At 47.3% G+C, this 12,110-nt stretch overlaps 1 long non-coding RNA gene across 1 annotated transcript; it reads left to right on the top strand.

The window, feature by feature from the left end:
- The first annotated feature begins 2,501 nt into the window (after positions 1 to 2,501).
- On the top strand, positions 2,502 to 11,800 carry LOC112917841 (uncharacterized). The gene is made up of 3 exons (XR_003234560.2): positions 2,502 to 5,099; positions 6,171 to 6,237; positions 11,669 to 11,800. It is a non-coding gene; the product is annotated as an uncharacterized lncRNA (long non-coding RNA).
- The last annotated feature ends 310 nt before the right edge of the window (positions 11,801 to 12,110 follow it).

The following is a 12,110-nucleotide window of genomic DNA, read 5'->3' as shown; positions in this document are numbered from 1 at the left end:
ACATTGAAAGGCAAGGTTGAGGCATCCAGCCTCCAAGAGAAACACACCCAAATGCTGCTGCTTTGAAGGGCAAAACCAGAGGAGGCTGGCCTGCTGAGCACGGCCACCCTGAGGGCAAGGGTCCCCAGCCTTGAGAGACCTGAACAGCACAGGGCAGGGGGTGTGGTGGTGAAGTTGCAGATTTCTGGATCCTGTCACAGACCCTTTGGACCTTGCACTCACTCTTAAGGAGGCCTCCATCTGGAGATCCTGGAGATCCAGAGCCCAGTGGAATCTCTATAACCCAGACATTCATCTCTTGGCCACGCTGCCCTCCCCTTTTACCCCTGGAATCTCAATAGGAAGAGAGTCCCACCCAGTGTTCCATTTGCTCATTTTAATAATAGTGGTTGCCTTTTATTGAACACTTATTGAGTGCAGGGCTCTGTGCTGAGCACTTTATGTTTATTATCTGCCTTCATGCCTCATGACAATTCAGTAAAGAAGGGAAAATTCCTGTAAGGAAACTGTGGCATAGCAGTCAGGGCAGAAGTGGGAGTGGACATAGCATAGTCTTGCTTGATCCCAAACCCAAACTCTTAATTTCTCTGCGCCACGTCCCTCCTGACGCTGCCCTGGACATGTCTATTGCTTGTCTCTATAGCCAGAGTACAAACTATTTAGAGCAAAAATTGGATCTTAGGCTGCTTGTATTCCTCAGAGAGAATTGCCTTAAATCAACAGGGATTGCCTTCTCAGAAAGAGCTAAGCCAGAGCTTTCTCTGGACCTTTTTCCAGGCCTGCAGACCCCCAGCTCCTTAGATAGCAGCTCCTCCTTTCTCCTCCCAGGCAGAGTCAGTCCTCTCCGGGCTCCCAGGGTTCTAATTCCTCTGCTCTGCAGCACTTGCCAGAAGGGTCTTGTATCTGAGTTCTCAGCCTGCCCCTCCTTTTGACGCATTCCTCCTGGGCTGTGAGCTCCTGCAAATAGTGAGGCCAACTTCTGGCTATCTGTCCCACAAAGCAGCACAGAGTAAGCTCAGTGAATTCAAGGGGTGCTGATTGATAGCATTCTGATTCTAGATCTCTGCAGACATAGACCATGGACTGTCATAGTCGTCGTCGTCGTCTTCTTCTTCTTCTTCTTCTTCTTCTTCTTCTTCTTCTTCTTCATTTTTATTTTTTAAAAAGATTTTAACCTCTGCACACAACATAAGGCTCAAACTGAGCCCCGAGATCAAGAGTTACACACTCTTGACTGAGCCAGCCAAGTGCCCCTTCTTCTTTAAACCACATTTATTTTTATTTGACTTATTTTTATTGGGCACCTACTATGTTCTAGGCTGTTCTAGGCGCTGGCTCAAGTGCTAGGAATTCATTAGTAGATGATAAATGAGTTCCCTGCTGTCATGGACCTTCCTGGTAGCGGGGAAGACAGGTAACAACACATGGATATCTCAGCAAAGCCAGCCTCTGTGGTCGGGGTTGGAGAGAAGGGAGAGTAAGCAGAGCAGGAACCAGACTGGCCTTTCTGAGGAGCTGGCATTTGAACTGATGATGGGATGATTAAAATGAGCCAGCCATGTATGAATCAGGGAAAGAACATTCCAGGTCTAGAGGCCAGGACCAATGTGGCTTGTTTGAGTATTCACGGATGCCGCTATGGCTGGAACTTAGTGAGCAAGAGAGAGAGGTAGAATAGAACTTGGTTGGAAGTTCAAAATGGGTCTTTCTGAGCTAAAAGCAAATTGTCGGCAGGATCGTGTTCCTTCTGGAAGCTGTTTCCTTACCCTCGCCAGCGCCTAGAGTCTGTCTGCCTCCCTTGACTACTGGCTCCCTTCCTCCATCTTCAAAGCCAGCAAGGGTGTGCTCAGTCCTTCTCACACTGAGTACCTCTGACTCTCTGGCCTCCCTCTTTCACTTATAAGGCCCCTTGTGTTGACATCAGGTTCAGGATAATCTCCTCACCTCAAAATTCTTTTTTTTTTTTTTTTTAAGATTTTATTTATTTATTCCTGTGAGACACACAGAGAGAAGCAGAGGCAGAGGCAGAAAGAGAAGCAGACTCCCTGCAGGGAGCCTGACTCCATCCCAGGACCCCGGGATCACGACCTGAACCAAAGGCAGATGCTCAACCACTGAGCCGCCCAGGTGCCCCTCACCTCAAAATTCTTGATGTAATCATATCTAGAAAGTTCCTTTTGCCATAAAGTTCACATACTCACAGACTCCATCTTTAGAAGGGCATCCCACCACCAACATGAACGTGACAGGACTCTTGATTTTGTCCCCTAAATTTGCTCTTCCTCTATCTCCCCTGTCTCAGAATATGGCACCCCCATTTATCTATCCCAAACCTGGGGTCTTCCTTGATTCTTCTTTCCCTTGTGTCCCACCCCTGCCACATCTGATGCATCCAAAAGTCATGTCTGTCCACTTCTCTCAGCTTCATCTCTTACTACTGGTCCAAGTCCCCACCACCTCCCACCTGGACCCTGGCAGTGACCCCCCCCCCCATCTGATCTCTGCTTCTGCTCTTTTTTTTTTTAATTTTTTAAATTTATTTATGATAGTCATCACAGAGAGAGAGAGAGAGAGGCAGAGACATAGGCAGAGGGAGAAGCAGGCTCCATGCACCGGGAGCCTGATGTGGGATTCGATCCCGGGTCTCTAGTATCGCGCCCTGGGCCAAAGGCAGGTGCTAAACCGCTGCGCCACCCGGGGATCCCTCTGCTTCTGCTCTTGCCTCTTGAAGTAGCTGATGATCTTTCATCATCACCTTGCTTAAAGCTCTCCAATGGCTTCCCATCTCACAGTTAAATCCAGTTTTTTTTCACCAGGGTTTGTACGATGTTGCATAATCTGAGAGGCTTCCAGATTATCTCCTATCCCTCTTTCTTGACTCCTAAGGTAAAACATAAGCTGGGACTATTTGCAATTATTTTCTACCCAAAACAGCAATGATGCCTTCTATTAATTGACTCTCCTCCTTTGCTCCAAGTTAAGTATTCAATCCTAAAGCAACCCAAGAGAAGCAGGTCAGGATTGGATTCCAACAATGATTTTACTTGAAATAACATAACATAACCACTAATAACTGTCCTTCTGCTCCTCTATCCAAGTACTCTAGACCTTTCCTGCAGACCCTGATCAAGGGGCTGTGAACTATAAGAATAGTGCCTGATATACCAGGACCTTAGCACTGGCCATGGGGAGTGAGGCTTTAGGGAGAAAATCCAAGTCTTCAGGAGATTTCAACAATAAGGAAAGTGGTGCCAGTGAAGCCTCTTGCAGGAAGCTCTCCCTGATTGCTTTGGCTCACAGAGCTCTACCTATCTCTCCACACTTACAGTTTGTTTCATTTACTTCCCAACAGGCTTTACAGAAGGCATTATCATTTCACACATATATTTCAGACATAGCATGTGAGCTCCTTGAGGGAAAGATATTTTTTTTTGCTTGATTTTATACTGCTGAATCCTGAGTATCTAAAAAGGGCCTGGCACAAGGTAGAAACAGGAAGTATTAGTTGGGCGACTATATCCTTCTAGCCACCCACAGATGCTAGAGTCAGTCCTGGCCAGGCCCTGTCCTGGCTTCCAGGGATGCAGATGTGACCCATATCACTGCCTGCCCTCTGAGTTTATAGGGGAGACAGACAGACCCACATATTCACTGCATGCAACTAAAGAAAGGTGGTGGGCATGAGCAGGGGGACTGGACCTGCTTGTTGGAAGGGGAGAAGGGTACAGAAGGAAGTTAGTAAGGCAGTTGTGTGGTCCCTAGTGGGACGGGCGGCTGTGGGGATAGAGAGCCACCACTGGGCAAGAGTTTGGGAGCCCAACTGGCTGAATGTGAATCCTCCCCCACCACTCTCTAGCTGTGTGATCTTGCCCAGTTATTTAATCTTGAGAAAAATGCAGCTTTCAAAACCCACTGCAGAGATTCTGATCTAGCAGGTCCAGGCTGGCTAGAAGCCTGTGTTTTTTGTTTAGTCTGTTTTGTTTTTTACAAGCATCTCATGATTTATTATAGATTGCCCATAGACTATACCTTGAAAAATAGTCACTTGCAGAGAGAGAAGGACAAGACAATCAGCAAACTGGAGGGTCAGGCTTGCATCTCAGTGACATTTACCAGTTTGAAATCATAAATTGTCATTCAGAGTTAGACATTATACTACCTACTAAGCACTATGGAGGAGGCTTCAGGACAGTGGCCAAGGAGAATATCCAACAGGCCTTGTCTCCTCAGATCAGACTAGGACACTCCCCAAGGGCAGATACTGAGGCAGTCTGCAAATGTGCATTAATTGACTGATGGATTTTCTAGCTAATCCCTACCCAGCTCTCCTGAACCCCACACAGAGGTTCTGGATGGGTCACATGAACTCCAGCCAGGGCCAGGTTGGTATGGGTGTCTAGGAGGTAAGTGCCCAGCTCTGGTGTCTTTGCTGCTTGACTTGAACCAGGACTTCACTGCCAAGAACCCTGAGAAACCAGATGCAAGTAAGTCCTTGGGAGATGTGAGTGAACTTTCTGAGCTTTAGCTGAAATGCAAGGTCTGAGTGTTACCAGGGTATTCTTCATTTATTCATTTCATAAACATGTAAGCATCTGTCAGCTGCCATGGTAGCCTGGAGATATAGGCATGAAATGAGTGTCTGTCCGTAGTGGGGTTATATTCTAGAGAGAAATTAGATAAAAGCAAATAAAACATATAAATTTAAATCAGAGGGTGATAATGACAGGAAGACCATAAAAGAAAGTAATAGGACAGAGAGCAGGGGCGGGATTCCTTTTTCAGTTAGAGCAATCAGAAAAGGCTTCTATAAGGAGATGACATTTATCCTAAACCTGGATGAAGGGGAGCTAGCCATGTAGAGTCTGAGGGAAGCATGTTTCAAGTGTAAGGTACAGCAAGTGCAAAGGCCCTGAGCTGGGAAAGTGCTCCAAATGTAATACACACTGTCCTCTACAGGGTCCTCAGCAAGGGGTCATTTGGCCTCTGAGTGGCTGCACTGTCTGGGGCCCATGGCTCTCATCTCATGGACTGTGTAAGTTATGACATCTTGGCTATAGCTATGGAAAACATTGATGGAGAACCTCATGCCAACTCCTCAGGTAGGTACAACTACTCTATGTGGGAAATTTTACTGAGATTCAGAGTGAAGCAAGTTGTTCAGGACACTTATCAAATAGAAGAATGAGGATTCAAATCTAGGGCAAACCCTACAGCCTTGGACTCATAATGGATGTGTGGCATTGTTAATCTCTCTAAAGCAGGAACTTCTGGGCCTAATGGTTCCTGCCTCTCCTTAGGCCATTAAAATGGTCCCAGGGCCTGCTGGGCACTGGTCCCCATGCTGAGCCACCCCTCTGGCATGTAGCTAGCTGAGGGCTATGGTCTAGGGGTGGTGAGCCAAATCGACCCGGCTGGAAACCATCCTTCCAGGCAATTCCTTCTAGAAGGAAGTCCTGGCCCAGAGCTGTGTTCTCTTCCCAGCCTGCCCCCTCCATGGCCCCAGACGTCTGCTTGAGTCAGCCCGAGGCCTGTGTGGGGGCGTCCTCCGTACTTCTGCAACATCCTGTATTCTGCCTTCTGCATACCTACTATTCATTCCCAGGGAATCCCTCCCATTAGGGTTTGTTTTTACACCCTGGAGCTGACCAGCTCCCCAGGGTCACCCAGAGCCACTCCTGCCTCACAGAGTCAGTCTCCTACCTCCAGGGAGACTGGAGGAGCTTCCCAAGGTGTCCACTTCTGCTCCTTCTTCAGCCTAGATTGTTAGGACCTTCTCTTCCAGAGAACCTCCCTGCTGTCTCTGCTCCTTGAGTGCCTGTTCCCCTTGCTGCCTGAGCCCTGAGAGTGGGTGTCTGTTGTGTTTGTCTGGCATCTTTTCTGCTCCTTCCTCTGATGACAGCACTCCCTTGTCTCTAGGGAGCCACCCCTCCTCCACTCCCTGAGATTAGATGGGGTCTCTAAGCACCTCATGCCCTTTCTCCTGGCCATCGTGATTGGCCCAGGGATGGGCATGTGACCCAAAGTAGGCAGGCCAATCAGAATCCTTGCTTGGGATTTTGTATATGGAACATGGGGAGAAAAACCTCTCGGTCTTTCCCTTGGGTTTGCTAAATGGGCATGATGCAAGCCAGGCTGGGATTATCTCCATGCATCCCTTCTCCTGTTACCAGATGGAAGCTATCTGTCTGCAGTGGGAGAAAATGAAGCCAACAGATGAAGAGAAGCACAGAAGAAGATGTGAGTTGCTCATTATTTGAGTTTTTTGGAGTTCCTAGACCTGGCCCCACCTCAATTAATGAGCCAGATTTACTTATTTACTTATTATTTACTCACTACTTACTTCTGCTTGAACTAGTTTGAATTAGATTTCTGGCACTTGCAACCAAGAGTCCAAACAAGTACAAGATTCTTTCTTATACTATCATATGCAAAGTGTCTTTTTGGGAGTCTGTGCTTCTCTCTTCTCATGTAGATGGCAATCTCCTTCAGAGCTGGAGTTATTTCTTTCTTTAAAAATGTTTATGGTGGGGGCGCCTGGGTGTCTCAGTCAATTGAACATCTGGCTCTTGATTTCAGATCAGGTCATGATCTCAGGGTTGGGATGAAGCCCTGTATTGGGCTCTGTGCTTGCACTCAGTGTGAGGTCTGCTTGTCCTTCTCCCTCTGCTCCTCCTGCCCCCCACCCCCACTCTGCTTTCTCTCAAATAAATAAATAAATAAAATCGTTTTAAAAAGAGTTTATTGTATATTTTTATTTTAAAGGACATAGGCAACAGATAAAACATAATAATAAAATGAACACTAGTAACCTGCTACGTGGCCTAAGAACTAGAGTACGACTCAGACACGACCCTGTCTGCCCCTAGGGGTAACAACTGTCCTCAATTTTATGCTTAGTATTCTCTTGCTCTAAAACAATTTTAGGACACATTTATATGACCTCCTTGGAACAAAGTTCTTTAGCTTTGATTGTTTTTAAGCTTTAGAAAAAATGGTTTAATATATGAAACTCGCTTTTTTTTTAAACACACCATTTGTTTCTAAGATTCATCCATCTTCTTGCACGTAACTATACTTCATGTATTTTTACTACTGCATAATACTACCTTATAGGTACAGACCACAATTCACAATTTTCCCCCTCTCCTGGTCATGGACATCTGGCTTTTTGATAATTTTACTATTATAAACAATGTTTCTTTGAACATCTTTGTACTTGTCTTTCACATTGGTGCAAGAGTTCCCAGGGTGTATACCTAGGAGAGGAATTCATTGCTAGGTTATCAGTGTGTGCAAGTTCAACCATACAAGATAGTCCCAAATCGTTTTCTAAAGTGATTGTACTTGCTTATCCTCCCCCACCACCTTGTGTAAGAGCCCCCACTGCCAACATCCCAACCAACTTGGTGCCCTACTTCTGTCTCCCCAGCTGAACCTAGAAGGGTTTTGGACTTGTATGATAAAAAATGGTTCACTTAGAGCACCTGGGTGGCTCAGTTGGTTAAACATCTGCCTTCAGCTCAGATCATGATCCCAGGGTTGTGGGATCGAGCCCCACATCAGGCTCCCTGCTCAGCTCAGCTTCTCCCTATCCCTCTGCCTGCCACTCCTCCAGCTTGTGCTCTCTCTCTCTCTCTCTCTCTCTGTCAAACAAGTAAATAAATAAAATCTTCTTAAGAAATGGTGCATTTACTGATTGTCTTCAATAGTAGAGTGGATGGATAGATGGCATGAAAGACATAGTTGGAAGCTGGAGAAAATGTAGAGATCATCTTCAATCAGAGAGGTAAACTACTGGCAACTCCACTATCTCAGATGATCAGTGCTGAGCAGAGATCTCTCTCTGGGCTTCTCTGGGCCAATGTCCTGGGACCCTCCTGGAGGCCTTCGTGATTGCCTGATTCTGACCCTCAGTGCTCAGCAAGCTCTTTACAGACACAAACTTCTAGTATGGACCTGCTCTGGGGAACTCGTGCCTGGCCTGCCCACCTTGGAGCATTCCAGAAGGAGCTTTTCAAATGCCTGTTCAGGCATGTCCCATGAGCCCGGGGGGGTGGGGGGGACTTTGAAAACCCACTCCCTTGGGAATCCTATCTATGAATAATACCCTCTACATCCAGACGGGCCCTGATGTCCATTTCAAAGCACTCAGGTTTCCTTGCCCAACTTTACTCTAACTTTTTTCTTAAAATTTGTTTTTTTTTATAGGCAAGTCTTAGTACCATGGTAGAACTTTCTCACTGTTTTCAGCCACCTCCAAAATTCTTCATCTTAACACATACACACGTACACACGTGAGTGTGTGCACACACATACACACATCCACGCACCCTCTCAGAGCACGCATTCCTCACTTCGAGTCCAAGGCCTACAAAAAGAATTTTCTGTTGAAGGTCAGCAGCTCTGATTGCATTTCTTTATTTAGCACATTGTTTTTGCTGAAGCTGATTCCATTACCTTTGAGTTCACGGAAGTGGAGCCCATTAGAAGAGTCGGCAGTCAAGAGGCTCCCAAACAGGCTGAGAGATGCTAAACTTAGGTTCATTTGGCTACTGTGGTTTATTGACAGAGACTTCTCTCTCTCTCTCTCTTTCTCTCTCTCTCTCCCAATTTTAATGGAGCCTGCATTTTCCTGCTTTATAGCCAGCCACCAACCTGTTTAGAGTGGGAAGAAAGGAAACTTGGGGCTTCAGTCCCAGATGTCAACATGCACTCTTATCTCTGCCTTTAAATTCCCTACTCCTCCAGCAAGTGACCTACTTCCCATGGCCCTAACAGGGCTCAGCAACACCCACATCCGGGCCTCAGGCTGGCCCAGGCAGGCATGCCGAAGAGGCAGCACTGTGTCTGGTCCTGGTGGAGGGGGTTGTAAGATCTGACCATTGACTGGTCTCTTGGCTTCTGACCTGTGCGTGTCCTTCACCCATCTTGATTGCCAGAGCCTGTGTGTCTGTGGAGGCAACTACTGCCTTCTCTGGCACCTGCTTCCTCCCTGTGGGCCCTGCCTATACTACTCCCGCCTATGGTTCCAGCCCTCCCTGTGGCTCAGAGTAGAACTAGGACACTGGCTTTGTCCTGGGGCCAGCTCTCTCATCTACAGAGCGGGAGTGGAAACATCCACCATGCCACGGAAGGTGGGCTGACACTTTATGCACAAATTGTCAGGCGTCTTAAGATTGGTGAAGATGAATCATTTGGACAATGTGTTGGGTTGACATCGTGAAGGGGATGCCGTCAGGGCCAGCTAGGGGTATGACTGGGAAGGGAGTTGGTCCAACGACTCCAAGCAACAATTTGTCAATATTTATTTAAACGGGGGGGGGGGGGAAACATTTAATTATCTTTTGAGCTAGAAATTCCACGTCTAGGAATTTATCTGATGGAAACACCAAAGACCTACATGTGAAAGTGTTTGTTGTGACATGGTTTGTATTAGCCCAAACCTGGGAGTTATCTCAATACCTATTTTTCTATCAGATACAGCTGCGTAGCCACTAAAGAAAGCATGAAATCGTATTCACAGACTCATATGAAATGATCTTCATGAAATATTGTTTGGTGAAAAGATGGTACAATTATCCTATCTTCATACTTGAAAGTAGTATATGGTCTATATATGTCTACATATGCTGACAATATTTCTAGACAAAGATGAACAGGTAACAGAATATTTTATAGGGTTGAAAATGAGGTGGAGGAGCAGTTACTTCTTGCTGTGTGCTCTTGTACTCTGAAGTCTTTGTCATGGGTAGGTACAAGTTACACACAATTTGAAATATAAAAATGAATGTAGGCTGTTTTTTATTCTAATTACAGGCTTTTATTTCTGGAACACTTACATGTCCACAGGTAGTGGCTCTGACAATGACCTTTTTAAGAATGGAGAGACGTGATACACATTAGGAAACAGAGGAGGATGTGGGATCCCCAAAGTTTGCCCCTGTCCACACCCAAACCAAAGCTGCTAGTCTCCTGTGGCTTTAAGCCCAGGAAAGGGACCCTCCCCAGATCCCTGTCACCATCACTCTGTCTCCTAACCCTGGCCACACATTTGGCCACCCACTGGCACCCCTTCTCAGGCTCCCAATTCTATATTGAGTATCACTTGGTGGATGCCAGGCCTCGGGCTCAGTGCTTCACATGTGTTAGTGTCAAGGTATTTGCTTTCTGCCTCCCTGCATCCCCACAGCTGGCACAGTGGGCCAGGTCTCCATAGCTTCCTCAGCTTTTGCCCCACTTCAGTCCGCTCTTCACACAGCTGCCTGAGCCATCTTTCTAAGCCATAAGTCATAACAGTTATTGCCCTGCTTGAGCACTGGGTGTTATTCTATATGTTGCCAAATTGAACACCAATAGAAAATAAATTTATAAAACAACAACAACAACAACAACAACAAAACCTTCCTATGGCTTCCTGTTGCCATACAATCCAGATTCATTACCATGGCTGAGACCCAGCATGACCTGGCCCCTGCCTCCCTCCTTTCCTCACCTCTCCCACTGCCCCTCACTCTTACTGCTCCAGTCACACTGGCTTTCTTCCCATTCCTTGAAGACGCCCAAGCAGATTCCTGCCCCAAGGCCTCTGCATTTGCCATTCTCTCTAACTGGACACCTCTTTAGCTCTTTGCATACTTGCCCCTCATCATTAGGTTCTCTGCTCAGTGTTTCCAGTGTATTCTAGGGAAACAGGGCACCCCTCCCCTAAATCCACCAACCATTCCATCCTATACCGATTTATATTCTTATAGTATTTATCAGTGATGGCAGCAACCTTTGTGATTTGTTTGGGATCTTTTCCATAGAATTTCAATGCCATTCCTGTCTCTATGTCCATGGTGCTCTAACCGGTGCTTGGAGCATGGTGTGACTGCTGCCAGTGTTTCCGAAGTGGGTGGGTGCAGTACCTGGCACATTGCAGGTTCTCAGTGTTGGTGGGATCTCTGCTACTTACTTGCTGTGTGGCCTCAGGAAAATCACAATTTCTGCAGCTGTGAAATGGAGCAGGCTGGGAGTCCGCAAGCAAACAGAGGACCTCTCTGAGCAGAGTGTTTTGGTTTTTTTCTCTGAGTCTATTATTCTAAAGAAGTTGCGTAGAAACGCGGACTCTGATTTTCCAGCTGGGGCCGTTTTCAGCCCACCTTCCTGCTCTGGAAGCAGCACATGTGCCTGGGAGACTCTCCCGGGAGGGAGGGTTAGCCTGGAAAATATCCCAATGCCCAGGGGGAGTGGGGAGGCGTCTCTGGGGGTGTAGAACTATCTCTTGGAAAAGAATGTGGGAAGAAAGCCTGGGGGAAAGGAACTCAGACTTAAGGGAGGTAGTGTCGGCTGAGCCCTCCGACAATGTGTGATGCTCACTGTGGGGACACAGAAAGAATGAAAGATGAACATGACTATTACTATTACTGTTGCTAGGTCCTGGGCACTTCTGTGAAGGGAGGAAGCATTTCGAACTGCATTTTCACAGTTCTCTGCCTCATTTCACCTTCACAACAGCTTTCGGGGCAGGTACCTTTATGAACCCTGCTTGGAGCCAAAGAAACTAAGGCAGAGAGGGAGTCTTGCTGCAGAGCCAGGATTAAATGCATTCAGACTCTTCCAATTTTGAGATTTCTTGGAGCTTCCCAGTCTTCTTTGCTTTCACTCAGCCAGACCTGTTTCCTCCCAGTTACCAGCAGGAGAACAACCACTCTGAAATGAACGGAGCTGTTGGCTTGCTTTGGAGGGAACAGGACTTGGGAGAGAAAGGAGCCTCCAAGGCCCGGGTTTGCAGGAGACTCCTGAGGTGCACCCCAGGGGCCGCCAGGTAAGGGAGAGAGTGAGCCAGGGCCAGACCCCAAGGACTGCCTTTCCAGCTTTGAGGCAAGGTGGCTAAATCTCCACGCAGCTTACAAGAGGCCCTGGAGGAAGTGGGACCTTTGGAAGGGGTGCAGCCCCTGAGAACAGAGACAGCTGCCCAAAGCAGGCTCCCACAGGCTGGGAACTGCAGCCTTCTGGGGCTGGATCCTCTGGCCCTCTCCTGACCCTCTAGGGGTGGGGCCAGGCCTCAGATCACAACCTTCCAGCTGGGGGACAGGCCCAGCCTGTAGGTTTTTCCTCTAGAGCCAAGT

Source organism: Vulpes vulpes, chromosome 15 (genome assembly GCF_048418805.1).
Source record: "Vulpes vulpes isolate BD-2025 chromosome 15, VulVul3, whole genome shotgun sequence".
NCBI classification, from domain to species: Eukaryota; Metazoa; Chordata; class Mammalia; order Carnivora; family Canidae; genus Vulpes; species Vulpes vulpes.
Note: the sequence above shows the minus strand (reverse complement) of the source record. Positions and strands in the feature narration are given on the sequence as shown.